Genomic DNA, 20,260 nt, shown 5'->3' with positions numbered 1-20,260 from the left:
ACTTTAAAGTGACTAAATGTTCTCCCAATTGCCAAATGTGGATAGGGAAATTACCTTTTATTACTGGATATTAATCTGGGGAGAAATTAAAGAAAATAACACAATAATTTAAAACAGGATGCTAAATACACTGTGGGAAATGCATCCTGAATGGCTGGGGCCACTGCTTTCTATTCCTTAGGTGGGATTGGTGTTGTTCTTCTTTATGGCAAGGGTGGGGCTCACTAATTTTAATTTTTCAAGTTTTGTTGATATCCTTTAGTGGTATACAGTACTTAATAATACCTCCCCCCTTGTTTTGGAGAAAGAGAGGGCGAGTGGAGGAGAGGGGCACAGAGAGAGAGAGAGAGAGAGTAGAGAGAGAGAGAGAGAGAGAGGGAAAATCTTAAACAGGCTCCATGCTCAGTGCAGAGCCTGATACAGGGCTTGATCCCACGACCCTGGGATCACAACCTGAGCCAAAATCAAGAGTCAGACACTCAACCAACTGAGACACTCAGGCACCCCTAAGATACACCATTATTGAGACTGATACACTTTGGGATTTTATTGGTATGCTCTGATTTTCAGCTCTCGCTGGTTAGGATCCTGTTAGAACTAGGAGTGACAAATATAGAAGGACTTTCAATCCATAATTTAATGTCACAAGGATGAGCCTTCAATGCCACAGCCCTTTGCCCTCACCTCTGTGAGAGGAGGCCAGGTTCTCTCCCTCCCTATGTCTATAGAACATAGTCAGGCAGCACGTATGTCTTCAGGCCTCAGAACACCAGAAAAACTCCTTGTCAGCCTGTAATTACACTATTTACAATGTACCAAACCTTTTCCTGGGGGGAAACCGCACAACAAAACAAGACAAAACAAAGCACATATCTGAATGTGGCATCGGTGAAGGGACCCACAGCTTTGTGTTCAGTAACCCTGTTTTGGTGGCCACACCCTCCAGATGGCCCTAAGTGCTTTCAGGAAGTTGCCTGAAGAGAATGCATTTTCCGTGCTTACTCCCTGTCTTCAGATTTTATCACTCAGCAGAGTATTTGCCTGTTTATGACAAATTTATTAGAAAATATCATTGCTGGAACAATTCTTGAAGAAAGCCTTCTTAGAAATCCAAAGTGGACTTTTTAGCAAAATGACACATACTTTTCCACCTTCTTCTTCTTTTTTTAAAATGTTTATTTATTTTTGAGAGAGAGAGAGAGAGTAAGTAGGGGAGGGGCAGAGAGAAAGGGGAGCAGAGGATCGGAAGCAGGCTCCACGTGACAGTAGAGAGCCCAACACAGGGCTCAAACTCACTAACTGTGAGATCATGACCTGAGTCCAAGTTGGATGCTTAACCGACTGAGCCACCAGGTGCCCCTCCACCTTTTGAACATGCTTTCCCAGCTGCAGGTGAGTAAGGACCACTGCATTTAGATCATTTTAGTTTTACTGAAATTATGTGAGACATAGACTCGCCTTTGATTTTCAGAGGTGAACATTTATATTCCACACCTCTCTCAAGGGTAAGAGACAGAATCTGAATCTCTGTCTTAGTATTTCTTAAAAGTGGGGGGTTGGAGTTTTACTGACTTCAGAATCATCCTGGGTAGAAGTTACAAGTGCACATTGCTGGGATTCACTTCTAACTCACTGAATCAGAGCCACTAAGGTAGTATTGGGGTAATTCTGATGCATATGAAAAATTTGAGAGCATCACATCCATTGCCCTGTACATAGCTGGTGTTCAATATATTTGTGTGTGTGTGTGTGTGTGTGTGTGTGTGTGTGTGAAGGGAATAAAAATATTCCAAGGAAATTTAAAAAATTATTCAAATATAGTACTGTTTAAAAAAGAATTAAATGTCCTTCAGGCTTTATGTTGATTTAACCATGTTAAAACTGTGACCAAAGACATTCTAAATTGTGGAACTGTGGTTGATAATTGAAAGAGAAAATCTCTTGGCATCTTGAAGAATATTTTCTAATACTCTTAGAGGGGTCTGTAAAGCACATTTAAAATAACTATCCTGGATCACTTTACTATTTTTTTAATTAGAAAAATTTAATTATTGCCAAAAGCTATTTGCTAGAATTATATAAAAATGTTTACAGATGCCTTAGGAAGAAAACAGCAGAATGTGGAACTAATTGTGTTGATTCAAGATAATTATGAAACACAAATGACCATTACTTACAACAAGTCCCCTGACAACCAAGGGTTGACTCCAGGGATCAGGCTCAAATGAAGGAAATAATAATAATAATAATAAAAGAGCGGTGATATACTTATGTGGTAATAATCAAAGTAGAAAATGTGCCCTATTCCCAAGTTAATAAAGGCCTTTAGCGACATTTCGGTTTTTCAGTTACACAAGCTATATTTTCACTAAGTAAAGCTTCTTCTCCCACCCCCTAACTTCAAAGGAGTATCTTGTTTTTAAAAATCTTGAATTCCTATCGCATTGAGTCTTGGGAATACGAGGTGAATGAATTACGTTTCCTGACTTTCCCTTATGGTGGAGAGAGACATATTTGGGTATGAATTGTTTTCATTTCTTTTCCATCCTAGATTTTCAGTGAGATTTCATGCCAGGGTTGCAGGTAAGAGCCCAGAAGAGACTTTCTGGGTGCTATAAGATGTCTTGGCACAAAAGACCTGAGCAACAATCATCGGGGTGTTTGCAGGTGGTCCCCAACCTATGTGGACTTCTTGTTCTATTGTGATTTGATCATGCTCTATTTAGACTAAAAGGTAGAATCAAAAACACAGAAAAGGCCAGAAACTTCTATTGGGAATCACCGCCAATAAGAAACGTTAGAGGACCAAACATGATTTTGAGTCTTCTATTGAACAATAACATCTTGGAGAGAGACTCTAACACCTTTGTAGGAAAACAGTCAGGTTTCAATTTCACATTACTAAACTGAAAGACAAGCTGTAAATCAACATGTAAGTCACCAGATCAACAATGTGTAATAGAAATAGAAGGTGAGCCACAGATACAATTTAAAATGTACTGCTAGCTACTTCAAAAAAAGTAGAGAGAGACAGGTGAGAGTAATTTAATATTTTATTTAACCCATTATTTCCAGAATATCATTTTAACATTTAATGACTATAAAGATCGTTAATGAGATATTTGACATTCTTTCATACTAGGTCTTCACATGTCACTTTGAATTAGCCAAATTTCAAGTGTTCAATGGCCACATGTGGGTAGTGGCTGCCATATTGGACAATTTAGCCCTGGACTGTTAATCTTGCATCCATGTATTAGTTCTCTAAGAGGGACTCTTTTGAAGGATGAATTATTTCAAAGGCTGTAAAATGTTGTCATTTCCATGTGATCTTAAGATGAGTATGTGTCAGTGAATGACCAGGAGTGACAGTGGGAAATGTGCTTTCTGTTGATGTATTTGAAAGTTACCCTTGGGTTTTCCCAGGCTGCAGAGGCTGACCTTTTCCAGCACTGTTACTTGTTCAGTTGCTGCATTTACTAGGTTGGGCTGTCAGACAGACACTGCAAATTGCAATGTGCTGTGGCTGTGCTGGACTGTTGGACCGTTGGATGATACTTTAAGATGTCTTTACTCTCTGCTAGTGGCTGTCTCACTGCAGCTTGCTCTCTAGCAACTGCTTATGCCTCCTCTGCCAAAGATGCTGAGCCAGTGGACTGGTCTCATTCTAGGCTTTCACTATTGGCTAGTAACTGGACAGAGATCTCAAGGAGCCAGACGTGGTGTTCATGGCAAATGTGAGTCTCATAGGCAGAGTGAAGGTTGAGCAATACCGTGACTCAGTGTTTAGACTTAATCTCAATCTGGAGTGTTACACATCAATAATATATTATTGACTTAGAAACATACCAGCTTTCTTGAACTGTTTTCATTCATTTCTGGATTTCAAGTTCAGAAAGTTGATAATTATATATCATATAATTCATGACACCGTATCATTGGTTTGCACAGGTTTCTGTCAACCAACTGACTGATTCACTTATATGTCACCTATCTCTCTATCAACTGTCCATCCATGTTTTTATCAGTCCATCTCATTTGATTCCCATTTTTCAACTTCTGTCATTCTGGTTCTTTCTCTTATCACAAACAGTCATATTAATATGTTTAATGATATCTTTTTGTTTTCATGTTTTTATAAGACATTTGTTCGTGCATTCTAGTTTATACAAGTGTCATTATGTTACACAGATCATTCTATTTTCTTTTTATCATTATAGCCTATTGATTCTAAGACCTATCCATATAGCTATGTAAACATTCAGCTATTTGTTTCTAATTACTGCAGAATACTTCATAGTTGGTATCTACCATGTTTTACCTGTCCACCAGCAATAGACTCCATGATTGCCTCACACCATGACAAACAGCACTGTGATAAATATCATGGAGGATGCCCCCCTTCCCCGCCCTCCCCCCCCCCCCACTGTATGAGAATATTTTTGAGAATTGTATCCAGGAAGAGTACTATTTGTCATAGGGAATATTTAATTTAACTAAGTACTACCAAGTTGCTTCCAGAATGTCTGCACTGGTCTATGCTTAAATCATCAGGCATATGAAGGTTTTCATATAGCCATATGCTCAACAATAATGGCATTATTCAGCTTTTCAATTTCAATCAACCTAATGAGTTTCTTAAACTTTTTTATGCTATCATGTCAAAGTGTATGGTAAAACATAAAATTGGGAAGCAAACCAAGGTGATAAAATCCAGTTTTCTATTCTTTTTGAAAAACATTTGACCATGTGCTGGTTGATACAGGCCTAGAGACAAGTCACTATGCTTAATAAAAGTAGTGAGAGTGGGAATCCTTGTTTTGTTTCTGATCTTAGAGGAAAAGCTTGAAGCTTTTCACTGTTAACTATGGTATTAGCTGTGGGTATGTCATAAATGGGCTTTATTATGCTGTGGTACATTCTGTTTATACCTACTTTGTTGAGAATTTTTGATCACAAATAGATACTGAATATTGTCTAATGCTTTTTCTGCATCTACTGAGATGATCATATGATTTTTATCTTTCATTTTGTTAATTTGGTGTATTGTGTGGATTGATTTGCAGATGTTAAACCATCCTTGTATCTCTGAATTAAGTTCCACTTGATCATACTGTATGATCATTTTAATTTAATGTATTATTGAATTCAGTTTGCTAATATTTTGTTGAGGATTTTTGCATCTGTGTTCATCAGGGATATTGGCCTGTAATTTTTGTGGTGTTTTGTCTGGTTTTGGTATCAGGGTAATGCTGGTCTTGTAAAATGAATTTGGTAGTGTTCCCTCCTCTTTAATTTTTTGGCAGATTTTGAAAAGGGTAGGTGTTAAATCTTTGAATGTTTGGTAGAATTCACTAGTCTGATCCTGGACTTTGTTTCTTGGGAGGTTTTTTATGACTAATTCGATCTCTTACTAGTAATCAGTCTATTTAAATTTTCTATTTCTTCCTGACTCAGTCCTGGAATATTGTATATTTCTAGGAATTTATCCATTTTTTCTAGGCTGTTCAGTTTGTTGGCATAAAATTGTTTGCTTATGATCCTTTGTATGTCTGTGATATCAACTGTAACTTCTCCTCTTTCATTTTGATTTTATTTGAGCCTTCTCTCTCTCTTTTTTTTTTCCCCCTTGGTGAGTCTACCTAAAAGTTTGTCATTTTAGTTGATCTATTCAAAGAACCAGCTTTTAGTTTCATTGATGTCTTTGTAGTCTCTTATTTCTATTCTGATCTGTATTGTTTCCTTCCTTCTACTAACTTTGGGCTTCATTTATTCCTTTTCTAGTTCCTTTAGGTATAAATTTAGATTATTTGTTTTGGATTTCTCTTATTTATTGAGCTATTTAGATTTCTCTTATTTATTGCTCTGAACGTCCCTCTTAGAATGGCCTTTGCTGTATCCCATAGATTTTGGTATGTCATATTTCTGTTTCTAAATATTTTTAAATTTCTCCTTTTATTTACTTGATGATTGAGTGGCTGTGCAGTTGCATGTTGTTTAATATTAAGGTTTTTTGTTTTTTCGAGTTTTCTTCTGTCCCCATTTAGGCCTGTTAATATTTGCTTTCTAATTTTTATGGTTCTATGTTGGGTGAATATATATTTATAAATGTGTGTCTTCTTGCTAGATTGGCCCCTTTATCATTATTTAATGCCATCCATTGTCTTTTATTACAGTCTTTGTTTTAAAGTTTATTTTGTCTGATATAAGTATGGCTACATCAGCTTTCTTTTAATTTTCTTTGCATGGAATATATTTTTTTCATCCCTTAACTTTCAGTCTCTGTGTGTCTTTAAATCTGAAGTGAGTCTCTTGTAGGCAGCAGTCTCTTTTTTTATCCATTCAGTCACAGCCTTTGACTGGAAAATTTAGTCCATTTACATTTAAAGTCGTTAGTAGTTAGTTGTAGGTATGTCATTTAACTTAACTTATTAACTTAACATTAACTTATTGACATTACAAATTTTTTTTAATGTTTATTTATTTTTGAGAGAGAGAGAGAGAAATCAGGCAAGGGGTAGAGAGAGACACACACACAGAATCTGAAGCAGGCTCCAGGCTCTGAGCTGTCAGCACAGATTCTGATGCAGGGCTCAAACTCATGAGCCATGAGATCATGACCTGAGCCAAAGTTGGATGCTTAACTGACTGAGCCACCCAGGTGCCCTGCACTTATTGACATTTTTAAAAATTGTTTTATGGCTGTTTTTGTAGTTCCTCTCTGTTCCTTTCTTCTTCTCTCTCTTCCCTTGTGGTATGATGAGTTTGTTCAGTGTTTTGTTAAGATTCCTTTCTCAATTTCTTTTGTGCATTTACTATATGTTTTTGATTTGTGGCTACTGTGAGGTTCACATGTAACATCCTATGTATATAACAGTCTATTTAAATTGATAGCAGCTTAAATTTGAACACATTCCAAACTCTACGTTTTTACTCACCCCATCCTCATATTTTATATTTTTGATGTCACATTTTACCTCTTAATCAACAGCCTGGTTTGTTCTTGATGTGTCCCTGTTGTTGAGGGTATGCCAAGACCTGTCTGTGTTCCTAGGGGAGGAATCTCATTTAGCACCTAGTTTCAGGCTGATGAGAAGCCAGAGCCTCAGGCAGCAGCTTTTAAAATATGCAAATATACACAGTCCTGTGGGACCACAATTGTAAACCCTGTTGGCCTCCAGACCAGGAGATCTGGAGGTTGCCCCTGGGTGATGGTTGCAAAAATTGGAACTCCAGATGTGTGTGTAAGCTCCTTTCTGAGAGGTATTCGCCAAGGGAGTGTGCCATGATGGTGTCACTCTGCTCACATTCCTAGGAGTACCTCCATAACCTCTAGATGTGTGAGAAAACGGAATCCTTGCTCCTTAGGGTGAAGGTACAGCATAAAAGAATAGGCCTTTTTCAAGGGAAGACTGGGGTTGTGTTTCAGTTTGCTGTCTGTGCAGAGCCCTGGGCAGGGGGGAGGGGCTGCCAAGACTATCCTGATTGTTACAATCTCTTGGAGCTCAGGAACTCCAGCCCCCTTGGCCACAAGGGCCAGGCAAACATGGCATCCCCTGTGTGGTTTATGTGGACCAGCCATCTTCAGTAGGGCAGCTGGAAATATAGGGGCTGGGGCACATTCACCGGCTTCAGAAAAGGCAGTGGGAAAATGTCTTGACTGTTTGGCTTCAGCAATGCTGGAGGAGAATGCCTTGACTATGGGTATATGCTTGCCCCAGGAAAGAGGTTGAAGAATGCCATGACTGCTCCTATTTGCCAGCCCCAGCCAGGGTGCAGGGTGAGTGTTGCAACGGCCCATGCTCACCAATGTTAGCAAGGGACTGGAAGAATGCTATTACAATCATTGGTGCTCACTTGCCCCAGCCAGGGAGCAGGGCATCACTGCAGCTGCCTCCACTCTGTGGCCTTGGCAAGGCAGCGAGACAGTGTCATGACCACTTACCCCTTCCTGACTCAGCGAAGCAGCGGGAGGATGCTGTGCCCGAATATACCACCGGCACTAGTGGGATAGGTGGAGAGCACACAAATGGAATCCACCAGTACTTCCATCTCTGGAGAGCACTCCCAACTGCCCCCTGCCCCTCCAGCAGATTCCCCCAGGCCAGAAAATGAATCTTCTTTATATACAGTTGAGGCACTTTTCAAATCAGTGCTTTTTCACCAGATCCTAGGGTGAGAGAGACTGCCCACAAGCTATTTAACAAGAGAATCTGTTTTTATAGCATTTTGCATCCCTTGGACATTAGCCCCATTGATTTTCTAAGCCAGACATTTTTGGGGGCTTCTATCTCTGATGTAGATCCCAAGGGTTCTGGTGTCTGATTTGGGGGACCAATCCCTCACTCCGCTGGGAGAAGTGCCAGACATGTGAGATCCCTCTTTACTCTGCATCGAGGCACAGGGGTAGGGTTTTTGGTGGAACTGTGTCTCTACCTCTCCTACTCATCTCGATGTAGTAGTCCTTTTATCCTCTTGTGGAGAAGCAGTTGAATTAGCTTTCAGAGGGAAATGATCAGTATGTAGCTGTAGATTTGATATGTCCATGGGAGGAAATGAGTTCAGAATCTTCTCATGTTGCCATCTTGAATCCCACTTCTCATTCATCATTTTAAATAGCTTCCTTATGTCCATGCACTTAACAAACTTTCAGTAAACATTTGTTGAGTGAATAAATGAGTAAATGAATGGCAAAATAGAGGGCTATTAACTTGCATGCCATGTAAAGGCAAAAGAGTGTGTCTGTTACTCTGTAATATGAGTGACAGTGATTATGGGAAGGTGAGAACAGGATCTAAAGACAGTAAATTAGAGGATATGTACAAAATGAAAAAATTACAAATAGCACAATTTATACACATATTCTCTTAGATATTTATTCATAATTAGGTTCATTGTAAAATAATTTCAGAAATTATCTTACACAGTTGGTAAACACTACTCTTTGGAGTTTTAAGAAAGTCCTTACCATTTGAACGAAATTACAAGGTCATTCCATAATTTGTTACCAGTATGAGATTCATCTTCGTGCACTCACTTCCCAACTGCACAACTTACTGACTGAGAACTACTGTCAGTTTTCCAGTCCATTCTTTAACGCCTTACAAGAGACCTTGCAAAAAATTCTAAACCTTCCCTTCCGACTTTGGATCACTCTCAGTTCAGAAGCTGTAATGGGGTGTGTGCTTCTCAAGGCCTAAGCTTTGGTCCTGCCCTTCAAAATCAGGCATTAGCTCATCTCCAGCTTAGGGTGCTGAGAGAAATTCCACAGTCAAAGGTAGATTGGTTAAAGCTAATAAGAGTCTAAAAACCTATGAAGACAATAGATAATGTAGCAAGTCAAAATTGCAGAAGTCGTTACCACTGAGTATTCAGGAAGAAAGAGGTAGAGCTAAGCACATGGACCAGAGATGTGAGACATTTGCCTACCTTAGTAAAAATAAAGGACCAACAATACTAGATTCTGCCAGATGTTTGACATTACATCAGAAAGATGCTGAAGTTAGCACAACATGCTTTGCTCACAAAGGTTGGCAGATTCTGGGATGAGAGATCCAGATGGCTGAGGGTGTGGCTAGTTGTGCTGGGGCTAGAAGCTCTTGGCCACTTGTCTTACCTCCAGATATTTTGGGCAAACCTAGAACCATCCCACCTCCATTCAGGCAAAAATAGAGAAGGCCAGAAGGTTGTTTTGCATGCTTCCCTTCCATTATCTGATTGCTGAGCACCCAGTTTCTCCAGGTTTTCCAATTTTCATTGGAAAAGTCAACAAGTAGAGGCTACAGTAGAGCCCAAACAGCAAAGAGCAGAATGAGCTGATCTGGTCTTTTTATCCCTTCCCAGACTGTGGCAGTGATCCTGGAGCTGCACTCAGGCCGGGAGGGATATTCTTCCTTTGCCTCATTTCCTCACATCGTGAGGAATTAAGGGATAATATGGACTTTCCACTTTTATGGGTTGGCCAATACTTCAATGAGATCAGATCCCTTTGACTCTTGTTAAATTAGTAAATGAAAAAGTAGTTGAGGGGCAAATTAATCTCTTGTAGCAGTTTTGCCCTTCTAGCAGATATTAGTTAAGGGTTTTAGGGGCAATGGATGATTTTCTTTAAAATTTTTTTTTCTTTTAATATTTATTTATTTTTGAGAGAGAGACAGAGTATGAATGGGAGAGAGGCAGAGAGAGAGGGAGACACAGAATCCAAAGCAGGCTCTAGCCTGCTGGGGGTGATTTTCATAAGCAACTGACCCAAAAAATGTTTCCGGCAAACAAATTCACAGCAAATTTTGGGCTACAGACATTATAAACTTATGATCGGGATAATGTCTGTTCTCCAGTTAAAAGTATGTAGTCAAGGGGCTCCTGAGTGGCTGACTTTGGCTCAGGTTATGATCTCACAGTACTTGAGTAAGAGCCCTGCATAGGGCTCTCTGCTGTCAGCACAGAGCCCACTTCAGATCCTCTTTCCCCTCTCTCTCTGTCCCTCCCCCACTCACTCTCTCTGTCTCTCTTAAAATAAATAAACTTTTCTTAAAAAAAAGTATGTCGTCAATATATTGCATTATATGTTAATGTGTGTATCAGTATATGCCGATATGTATTACCCTTAACACATACAGATACATAAATAAGAGGGAGTGAAAACCATAGCCTTTGCCTTCTCTGTACCCTCTACAGAGAGATCCTAAGCAGAATCTTGGTGTTGTTCCATACAGAAGTGGAGAAGAGTATTAAACCATATTTAAGAATAATAATAATAAAAGGTAAGTGATCAAATGCCCTAAGCAAATAAGCCCATTAGTTCAAAATATTATTATTATTATTATTTTTACTTTTCATTTTCCTTGGGCAGCAAAAGAATGACCACCGTCCTCCTCTGACCACCTTGCCACACCGTCTTGTTGTTATTTAAATTTGATACATAATGATAAAGCATCATCAAGGCACCTCAATTCATTTGACTTAAAACTCCCTGGTATTCTAAATGCAGTAGCAGTTTCCAACATGTAGTCCTCTGACTGGGATTTTAATGAAAGGATGTTCCTTTTCCTGGTTTTTTTTTTATTTGTTTGTTTGTGTGATTCTGTGAAAATATTTAGCCATTTTCAGCTTCTGAGATAGTTTTCCAACTATAAAATAAATATCTGGTGTCAAGCATTTCTGCTTCAGAATGAAATGAGAAGCGAAAGGCAGTATCCATTAATTTATAATTAAACTGGTTGGGAAAGGGAAGCACATGCTAGCAGATTGGTCCTCGGTGACTGATACGCTCCCTGCCACAGAGCCACTGCTGGAGGATGATTTATTATTTTTCCTAATGTTCCTCATTCTCGTTTCAGCCGAGAAGGTCACCCACAAAAGACAGAATCCAGAAAAGAGGCGACACAGTTTGACTTTGGGTGGCTGCCTTTTTTTTCCCTCCTTTTCTTTCACTTAAATTTCAGTATTTACAGCTTACCAGTCTTAAATTTGACACTCAGCAGACATAAACTGTATTCTTGAGAGGATTAAAGGATTATTCACTCACTAGCTTAATCAGATTAATCAGAGATTTTGAACAAGATATCTAATGCCATTCACAAGATGAGACGCGTGATCACTGCCTGCTAGTTGAACTTGGCTTGAGCAGGCACACACACACACACACACACGCACGCACACGCATACACTCATGTACACGCAAACACATACATTGACATTTTACACACTATGATATTATTATTTAAAAATACTTGTTTTTAAAAAAGTTTTTTTTCAATGTTTATTTTTGAGAGAGAGAGAGACAGAGCATGAGTGGGGGAGAGGCAGAGAGAGGGAGACACAGAATTTGAAGCAGGCTCCAGGCTCTGAGCTGTCGGCACAGAGCCGGAGGCAGGGCTCGAACCCACCAACTGTGAGAACATGACCTGAGCCAAAGTTGGAGTCTTAACCAACTGAGCCAGCCAGGTGCCCCCAAAATACTTGTTTTTTAATCATAATCAATTAGCTTCTAATGCTTACTTTATCTAATGAGAGAAAGAAAAAAAAAGGTTATGTGCCTCTATATTTTCTAATGCTATTTAGATTTGAATTACTTTGTTCATTATGGGTTGAATTTATTTTTATAACTGCCTATTTATTGTCATATCATTCTTTAAAAGAATCTCTGGAACTTTTTAAGGAAAAATAATTATTTCCATTTTTTACATCCATAGGAAGTAACCCTTGAAATCTGAATATTACTGAATTAAGTTACAGTGTGAGAATAAAAAATAACCTGAAAAATAGATTTATTTGTTATTAATAAACAATAATAATTATTGTTTTTCCATTCCTATCAGGAGCTTAAATTCTATTCTACATTTATTTTAATAAGCTCCTTTTTCGGCAGGAACAGGAGGCAGCAAAGACCCTTTGTACTGCAGACATATTAAACCAGGATGGGACCAACTGTCCCATTGTAGGAACTCTTATTTTAAAGCAGCCTGAGTTAAGCAGATTTTGTTGGATTTACTTTCATTTGGGTCTTATGCTATTTGGAGGATAGAAAATGTAATATTGGAAGTATTCTCAAAGATAGGAAGAAGCAAAATTAAAATGTGAGCCCTATGCGTCCACTCTATTAATCAAAATCACCTGATCTAGGAACTCCTGTGAGACCCTGGGAGCAGAATTTAGTTATTGCTCTATATTGGCATAGTGGTTCAGAAGGCTGTGGATTTTGATGTTCTTGCTTCCCAACTAGAATCTTATCTCTGACGGTTATACAATTATTATGAAATCTTCATTAATCTGTATAATGCTCATTAATGTTTGCTGGTGATGCTGTCTCAATATAGAATACGAATACCTGATATTTAAGCTTGTATTGTGTCTCCGATGTTTTGAAGTCCTTTCACAGATTACAGCAACCCCATGAAATAACAAAGCATTGCAATACCTATTTTATAGCTACAGAGAGAAAAAGTGCTTTATCCAAGGTTAAGCAATAGAATTAGGGCCAATATCCAAGTCTTTTAGTTTTGAGTCCAAAATAATGCCACTCTTTCTCCTGTTGTGGAGGTGTTGTCTCAGTAATGGCTGTGGGTTTGGATGGCTCCAGCAACACCTACCCTGCCCAAAGAATATGTGTGTGTGTGTGTGTGTGTGTGTGTGTGTGTGATGGGACACAGCTTAGTAAGTTTATAGGTATGGTTTGCAGCAATGAAATAAAATAAACAATAGTTCCAACTTAGCAAACACTGGAAACCAAAAACAGCCAATAAAAGTGAACAATGAATTTTGGTCAGTTTCCTGGGCTTTTGAGCTGCAATGAGATTTTATGGCTACGCCACAGCCAGAAGTTAGCAAAGGATGAAATCACGAGCCACTATTTCACTGCTCATCGGAGCAGTCGGAACGCTGGCTAACTTTTACAGTGTTTACGATTTGCGATGCACATAACCTATATTATCTCATCTAATCCTGAGGTACGTTCCTCGTTGTCATCCCTTTTCAGGTGGAGAAACAGGAACACAGAGAATTTAAGTAACGTGCACAAGGTCTCAGGGTTACCAAGTGGCAGGTGGAGCCTACAGCTGGACGTAGGATGTCTGTTCTTCATCACCGTGCCCACTTCCCTGCCATCAAATATGCATTTACAGTTCTGGCTGCTTTACAAAATATGATTTCTACACTGACACCTAGTAATCTTCATTGTTGCGCTGTGTATGTATTTGTAGTCCTTTTACCAGAAATGGTGACGCCTGTTCTGGTTTCATTTCAGTCATAGCATGCTTTAAGGGCTTAGTCCGCACCAGATACATGTGAGATGTTTTCTCATTCATCTCAGTTAATCCTCACTTGGGAGATTGGAATTGTTTTGCTCATTGGCAGATAGAGAATGTGAAACTGGGAGAAAGTAAGCAACCTGCCGAAGTACAAGGCCAAGTAAAAAGGCTGCAATTCAACCCCAGCCTGATTCCATGCCCTCTTGGCCTCTCCCTGCACCTGAACAGGAGGCCGCAGTTGGGGGCAGGGAGGGGGGTGGGGGCAGCGCAGTGAGCTTTTCAGCCTAGCCTTGCTAGAAGGGACAGAACCAGCACACAAAATAAAAACATTCCAGATTTGCAGGATTACCTTCTCCCCACATGGGGGCCAGGAAGTCTCCTCTCTCTTAGCATGTTTCATTAACACTAAGTAATCAAGCCCAGTTTCCCTTTCCTTTTCCTGGGCCCTAGTAATCTTTTTCACTTTATAAAACTACATTTTTATTTTTAATCAAATGCACTATATTATTTCTGATTCTCTTCTTTCCTTTTGGAGAGGGTGAACCGTATTTGGTTTTCAATTTGCATCCCTGTAAATGGTTTTTGCTCCAAAAGCACAGAACAATGTGATGTTACAAAGATCAAGATCATCTGTTTAACTAGGGTAGAGCTAATCCCAAACTTATTCCTATCTGTGCTGGGTAGAAAAAGGATAAACATTGGGGAGAATGCTGGTATTTTTAAAAATCCATGTGCTATGTTCAGGGACCAGGAATTATTTTAGACAGGCATGACTAATTTTTTCTTGTGTTTAACTATCATTTGCAAAATATCTCAAGTATAGTGAGCACAAGAGCCTCTCAAATACACACATTTCCTGCACATATCCACACCTTCACACAGTGTTATGGGCACACATTTCCTTAATGCCCCAAAGTGAAAAAAAAAAGCTGGTTTAAGAATAAACCTCTTCTCTGAAAAAACATTTGCATTGGATTAAAACCACACTAAATTTCTTCCTCTAAAAATATTTGGTAGTGACTTTATTCTGTTAAGAGCAGTTGTTTTATTTCACAGAAAATGTAAATAAAGCCGTACCATCATGGGAGTTGATGGGTTTTATAAATGAACTTACAAAAATGAAGTTGGTCTGTTTGATACATTATTGTCTTTATTCAACTATCCACTGGAAAGGTCCCTAATATGTCAACTAACATGGAATGGAATAACAGTGGAATAACTTTGGGCTTGGTGTAGGAAGTTATTTGGATGCAATTACTTTTTGAGGAGATGTAAGCAGCTTGTGTGTGTGTGTGTGTGTGTGTGTGTGTGTGTGTGTGATTTCTCATAGTCACTTTTTTTTACAACTACTCTGTTGTAGCTTATTCTGCACTCCCAATAAAGGCTAATACTTCTGGAAGAGCCAGATCCTTGAGAAATGGTGTGTACGAGATTGTGGACTTAGCATTTCATGGAGAGAGAAATCCTGTGCCGTTTTAACATAGACCAAAGAGATTATGTGACTTAGTGGGCTCTGGGATCACTTACATTTAGTGTGTGAGCGAAGATATTGGATCTCAGTAATTGCAACAATTGGGTTAACATGGCAGTTATTCGAAATGAATGACTCATGTAGGTGAGCCTTCAAGGTTATGGGTCACTGAAAAGCTTTCCCTAGATTCTGCATACAGCTGCTCACTGATCGGGGCTTTCCTACATTGCTGGGGTCTCCTGGTGGCAAAGGCCAAGCTCTTCTCTCTTTCCCTCTCTCTTCTGTGTGTGTGTGTGTGTGTGTGTGTGCATGTGTGTATGAGAGAGAGAGAGAGAGAGAGAGAGAGAGAGAGAGAGAGAGAGAATGTGTGTGTCCATGTGAGAAGAGACTTCTCATCTCAGGTGTACTGTTTATGGAAAGAGCAGTGAAGACAGGGGACGTGGGCTTCTTAGTGAATCTGCTTATAAGTATTTATTTATTTATTTATTTATCATAAGCCTGCTGCTGCTGGAGTTTTGGAAATGTCCTATATCCGGCCCTGGGTAAGTATTTATATGTAAAAACCAAAATATACATTTAAGATGTAAGTGCTCTACTATATGTAAGTTACACCTATGTAATCAAAAAGTTGAGAATCACTTCATTTACAAATAACGTGTTATTTTGTCAGTATTAATTTTTGCACATGTTACAGTTTCACTTAGTTTTCTTTTGGACCCTCTCGGAATTCCTAACAGTAAGTGACAATGGTGGTTTGGGAGAAGATGCACATTTTTAACAGCCATCAGTTGGATCTCTGAGCTGCGCTTGCTCAGCTCTTCAGACGTGTCCCCAGCCTTCCACATTATGTCTCTTTCACAATGGAGAGTTTGCTAAAAGAAATTTTTCTAGAGTTCCATCGTACTTGGGGTTTTCCATTCTTGGTAAACAGTGCCTCGGTCCCTTATGTTTGACACACAGGTGGTCCCCTTCCTGCGATTATTGTAGAAAAACAATGTAGAATTGTAAAATATGTAAAACGAACCAGAAATCCTTAAATGAAAAAGAATGAGGCCAATACAATGGAAGCCATGATCCCAATAACAGAAAATAGGATCATGTCGCTTTATTTCTGAGCAGCTGGCCCTCCTGACCTCTTAAAAAAGCAACACATTAATGATGCATTCGCAAACAACTTGTTTTTACCTTGTGCTGACAGTCAGGCAAGTGGGAGGTTAGAGAAAAGAAGGGAAGGCCAGGCAAGGGGATTGCTTTGCTGTACAGTCTTGGTTTCCCGGCCTTGGCTGATGGAATTATTGTTTATTTTTTTAATTTTCAGAGGTAGGCTGATGACAGCTGAAGAAGACTGTATTTGCTGAGGAGCAGCATGATGGTAGAGAGGAGCAGAGCTCCTGAGGGAGACCTAATGGTTCCTCTCCTTCCTGCACGGAGATAAAGACTTATAATAAGCGTGCATGTTCACCATCTGGCTCTGTGCATGTGGTCCTTATGGAGGGGAAAGCAGCACAATCTGTAAATGATCAGGAGCCATGGCGCTCTCTCCAGAGAATCCACGATGCAATCAAGGTGACAGATGGCATGGCCACTGCTGTGGCCTCATGGAGAAGATCAAAATCACCTTCAATAAACTCTGACTGAAATGGGCATGAGCACCTCAAAAAAGTCAGTTTGTCAGTCAAACTGCGACAGCAAGCTGCATTGGGGAAACATAGCGGCCAGCTCTCTGTTTTCAATCGTTTCCGTCTGACTGGGCCTGAACTATGATCTTTCTCAAATTGTCCTTTCTGTTTAGCTGAAGCAGGCCAGCAAATTGCCAGATTCATTGCTTTATTGAAGAAAATTGAAAACACGATGTCCTCAATTCCGGGGACGCACGACTGGCAGGTGCTGGGACACCCAAGCGCTGAGAGTAGATCCCCGTGTCTTCAGCCCAAGTTTGCTCAACTTTAGGCAGATTTTTGGATATGAAAATAAAATGCAAATATGTGCCTGGCCTGAAAAGATCAGCTGGCAATGGATATGTGAAGGGTATTAGATGTCCAATAAATGTGTGTAGAATAAACACATGCTTGAAAGGAAAAGGAGGAAGGGAGGAAGGAAGGAAAGAGACAAAGTCTCCGTGTTGTTGGTTCCATGTATTTTGACAGCAGGCTGCCTTGATGATAGATTCGCTCTCCATTTCCTTTTCTGTGCATGTTTATCGAATATAGATTGCTGTGAACTTGAAGCCTGGGACATAAGATCAGTGAAATACAGGTGTAACATTTTGTCCTAAACAAATTGTATAGAATTTGTAGAGGTCAACGAGTTCAGACAAATTTCCGGTTTTGACCCCCTTCCTTCCACAGCTGAAACATTTTTGAAAGGTCCAACTGCTCATAAAACTAGAGGGGGATGAGTAAAAGTTACCTGTAGTGGGAGAAAAATACCGTACTGTCTTTTTGAGAGGTAAGGGCACTGATTTCAGGTCAAAGATGATGGATCTTAATGAAAGGACTCTCCCCCTCCCTCTCCCTCCTCCTCCCTTGGCAGAGTTCCACTGTTGTTCTTCCTCCCAAGCTCCAGGAAATGTACATTTCAAGCAAAAGTCGACTTTCCCAACCTTGTGGTTTCCCCAGAACCCTGTATCTGTTCTCTGATCCTGGTGTTTTATATTATTAAGCCTGTGAGGAGATCTCACAATTCCAACATCCCATTGATTTTCCTACTCGAGACCATAATCTTCTAGTTTGCATACTTGCTTTATTTAAAATCCAAATCCTGCTCCTGCCCCTGTCCCCATACTCCATGTTGTAAATTATTTGCTTGACAGCTGAGAAATATCTTACTATTGGGTCCTGGATTCTCATAATGGCTTTCTTTTCCCTCATAGTTGCTTCTGAATGCTAATGTCCTGCTGTAGAGATTTATAAACAACTGAAGGACTTCAGCTCTAATCTGTGTACACAAAGCGAGAGAAACTATGAGAAGGGGCTCATATTTTGAGTAACAGAAATAGCAAGAACTTCATATAAGGACTGTCTTTTCACAGAACATGTAAGTGTAGCTGACTTGTTATGTGTCACAGTTCCATGTGGTCTCCTGGGAGCCAGGGACTAAATTTATTCAGGAGGAAATATCTATGGAGTGCTGAGCACCTACTAGGTATAGGCTGTGTCAGGAGCTGAGAAATAAAACTTCATAAAGAAAAGTAGGTATCACACAGCACTTTTATGGGCATTCTCCCCTCGGGCTGGCTCTCTGCTGAGCCCGTTTGCATTCTCATCAATAATAGCTCTTGTGGAACACAGGACCCAGACGTGTGGGCTGGTGGGAGCATGCTGTCCTGTCCCTGGAGACGCTGTGTGTATTCTCCATCCTGGCCTTTGGCTCTCTGGAATGACAGGCTCTGTAATAGACATGTTCATCAACACGGCCACAAGGAGGGGTGGCAGGATGGGTCATTTCTGTCTATCGGTAGCAGTTTCTTCCCCCCAGACTCCAGCTGCTCACATGGAGTTATGCTTCAGAAAGGCAAATGGGTCTAATCCTTTCCTTAAGGAAAGGCCCCATAATCATATGGGGAAATTCAGCAGGGGCCAGAAGGCTGAAGTAGCCTACACTGGAACACGAATGTTGCGAGGCAACCAGCAGGAAATTTAGTAATCAGAGCTCGGCCTAAATTCAGATAATTACGTTCAAGTTCTCTCTGGCATGCAGTGTCACCTGATCGTATGCAAATTGTGTAACCATATATCATTACTCTGTTTTATGTCCTATCATTCCTAAATAATAAATTGCTTAGAGAAAGTTTCTTGTGGTAATTTGCAAATGTGCGTCTGAAAGCAGAGCTTTTCCTTTATAATGCTGCACATATACCCTTGCTCTCTCGGCCCGTGGGTGCGGCAGGTAAGAAGATATGCAGATCTTCAGATCCCACAGGCTCTGAAACTCACAAGGAGGATGGCTTGTGGTCAGAATATGGACAGTAGCTGCAACATGGACTGAATAATTTTTAATCATGGAGAGTGCTTTTTATTTTAATGTTTTGAAAGATTGACACAATGCTGAAAGGAGAGGCTACACAGAAATTTTAAAAGGTGCACACAAGAAGATAAGCAATCTATTAAAAACTCAGATTCTGAAAGCATGCCATTGGCCTGAAATGGCCTTGGGGTAACAGTAATAAATGAATGTTCATTTCCCAAGTTCTCCGTGCACCAAGCCGTTTGGACTTCTCAAGAGGACAATGCTGTCTTCTTTCAAAAGAGGGAGTAGATGGCTTGCTACCACTAAAACAGCTCAGACATAGCTCTACTGATTTGGGAACAAAGAAATGGAATGTGGTTTTGTGTGTGTAGGATGTCATCATATGAGCTCACACCAGCTCTAAATTGGGTATTTGGAGGCTACTACATCTTTTGGTCAGATTTCAAATCAAACCGTCAATGTCTGCATTTTTCTGTCCATGCTTCTCTGAACAAGAATGATGGTGAATGAGGATGCCACCCTGTACCTCAAATGTTTCTCAAGCTGCTGGTGTGTTTTGGTTCAGCTTTCATGATTTTTTTATACCAGTTTGTGACTTAAAAAAAAAAAAGCTCTCAGCAAAATATTTCTGTTATAGTATGATGTCGTGCTTAGAAAGGTTAATAAACGTTTTAAAGAACACATTCATGTTTCGTTCTACTGATTGCTTGACACTCATTTTAATCTTCCTCAGGCTAGCAGTGAGCGAATGGTTCCTGTTTCCCATTAGATTCCTCCACCCTCCATAACGAATGAGCTGTTGATTTGATTTCAATGAATTCTCTTTGGTGAACAATTCACTATAACAAATGCTTTCTTTGGCCATAAAACCATTTATCCTCCATACAGAAATGCTATTTCTGGGGCATTTTGTGCTAGTGTAGGGCATAGTTCTGTTCTTGCGGGTTCTTATAATCAGAAACAGCCCACTTTCCATTCTTCCCCGTGACACTTAAAAAATTATTAAGGTCATTTTTTCCATGCTTCTCCATAAGTGTATGAAGACTCTAAAGCAGCAATGTCCAAGAGACGT

At 39.8% G+C, this 20,260-nt stretch overlaps 1 long non-coding RNA gene across 1 annotated transcript; it reads left to right on the top strand.

The window, feature by feature from the left end:
• Positions 1–1,306: 1,306 nt before the first annotated feature.
• On the top strand, positions 1,307–19,851 carry LOC124507685 (uncharacterized). Its single transcript, XR_006961093.1, has 3 exons — positions 1,307–1,392; positions 10,678–10,763; positions 16,538–19,851. It is a non-coding gene; the product is annotated as an uncharacterized LOC124507685 (long non-coding RNA).
• The last annotated feature ends 409 nt before the right edge of the window (positions 19,852–20,260 follow it).

The sequence above is a fragment of the Lynx rufus genome, unplaced genomic scaffold (assembly GCF_022079265.1).
Source record: "Lynx rufus isolate CCGP_SWC_20201006 ecotype Redwood Valley unplaced genomic scaffold, mLynRuf1.p SCAF_12, whole genome shotgun sequence".
NCBI classification, from domain to species: Eukaryota; Metazoa; Chordata; class Mammalia; order Carnivora; family Felidae; genus Lynx; species Lynx rufus.
Note: the sequence above shows the minus strand (reverse complement) of the source record. Positions and strands in the feature narration are given on the sequence as shown.